The sequence below is a fragment of the Echinops telfairi genome, unplaced genomic scaffold (assembly GCF_000313985.2).
Source record: "Echinops telfairi isolate 266 unplaced genomic scaffold, ASM31398v2 ScPeMD7_7463;HRSCAF=8501, whole genome shotgun sequence".
In the NCBI taxonomy this organism is placed as follows: Eukaryota; Metazoa; Chordata; class Mammalia; order Afrosoricida; family Tenrecidae; genus Echinops; species Echinops telfairi.
In genome coordinates this window covers 2,223,638-2,225,695 of record NW_022111363.1, presented here as the reverse complement: position 1 = coordinate 2,225,695, position 2,058 = coordinate 2,223,638, and positions in this window count along the sequence as shown.

Genomic DNA, 2,058 nt, shown 5'->3' with positions numbered 1-2,058 from the left:
ACATATGGGCTAAAATCGGACTTATGGGCTTGGACTGGACTGGGTTGGGATGCTTTCTTAATGTATAATTACCTTTATATAAAACACTCTCTCATACACATATGCATGTTTATGGATTTGTTTCTCTAGGCTCCTCGGACTAACACAATGGGAATAGAAAGTCCAGTTTTTCTCCCTCAGAGCAGCTAGTTGTTTTGAACTGCTGACCTTATGGATTGCAGCCCAGTGCATACCCACTACACCACCAGGACTCCCTGGATCTGGGCTGGGGGCCAAGTATTTGTGTTTCTAACAAACTCCCGTGTGCTGCTGTTGCCGACCAGGGAGCACGCTTTGAAAATGAGTGGCGTGGAGCAGACACTGAGTCCCTATTTTCTGAGTAGAATTGTGCTCCACAGGGTTCTCAACGGCTGATTTTCAGAAGCCAATCACCAGGCCTTTCTTCTGTGGTGCCTCTAGGTGGTTGGTTCAGTAAGCTGCTGAACATGTAACCATTTCACCACCACACACAGTAACCCAAACCGAACCAACTGCTGTTAAGTAATTGCGACTCACAGTGACCCTACAGGCCAGAGTACCACAGCACCATAGAGTTTCTAAGACTGTAATCTTTAAGGAAGATTTCTCTCGGGGAGTAGCGGGTGGGTTTGAACCTCTGGGTTAGCAGGTGAGGGCTTAAACACTGAGCCACCAGGGCTGCTTCACCTACAGTAAAAACCAAACCAAACTCACTGCCACCGAGTCGAGTCTGTCTCACAGTGACCCTACATAAGAGAGTAGAATGCCTGTGGCTTTCCAAGGCTGTAACATTTTCCCCCTTAAACAGATGTATTGGCATATAATACACATATTACACAATTCAATAGTTCAGTCATATTAAGAAGTATAGTATTAAATTTAAAAAATTGGCGCCGAGGGGGGGGGGGCAACCCTCACCGCTAATACTCCTATTACTACTACTCGGATTCAGTAATACTACTTCAGGGTTCGGTAATGCACAATTGTACGGTTGAGATATACAGTATAAGTATTATATTAAAGTCATCAAGAGCATGATAGATAGTACAATAATACAGTCACATTACATGGCAACATTGCTCACCTCAGCCCAGCTTAGTGGTCCACGTGGAGAGGGGGGGAAAGGGAACAAGGGAGAGGGGGAAGAGAGTCGGAGTTCAGAGTCTGAGAGCTTCTAGAAGTCCGAGAGCCTATATTGCTGACTCACGCCTATATACCTTTTGGGGGCATGCCAGCCCACTAATTACAGGTAGAGACATACATCACAGGGAGGGGTTACACTATAGGGTACCCAGTAATGAGAGGGTGGTCTCTGGGTCTCCATAGGAACCATTATCAGTAGGGTGCAAACCCCTCCTACAGGAACCAAGCTAATGGCCTTGGGCTCCAGAGAGAGGTAACCCATTGTGTCTAGCAGCAGGGAGTAGAGCTAGTGCAGCCTGGCAACTGCTCGCCCTCAGGGGGGGAAGTGCCTGCGCACCTGACCTCCCCCCACAAAGAAGAGTTGTACAATCATCACCACAATCAATTTTAGAATATTTTCTTATTACTTGTACTCATTATTATTAGCTCCTCATTTCCCCCCAAATCCCCCTGCCATACCCCCAAGGAACCATTTATTCAATAACTGTCTCTAGGTTTACCTATCCTGGATTTCATATACAGAAAATCACACAAAATAAAAAACAAACAATAACAAAGTAAAACAGAGAAAAACGCCAAACAAAAAGAAAGTAGAAAATAATAAAATATAGAAAAATGTTAAATTGGTCAAAAAGGAGATCAAATGATAAGGTGCTATTTTAACCTAACTGCATCTGCAGTAACCCCTCTTTCAATTCATTCTGCATGTTAACAAAGCTATTCATATCCCCATCTGTCAGAGGGGATTCACCTGAGGGTTAATCCATGTGAACCCTGCAAATGGATTTTAGGCTTCCAATGTCATCCAGAGCCCTCTGCAAACCAGGTGTTCACAATTTAAGGTCTGATACTGTTAGATCTCTCTGGAGCTAGATTTATACCTCGGTCCTTGGCTCC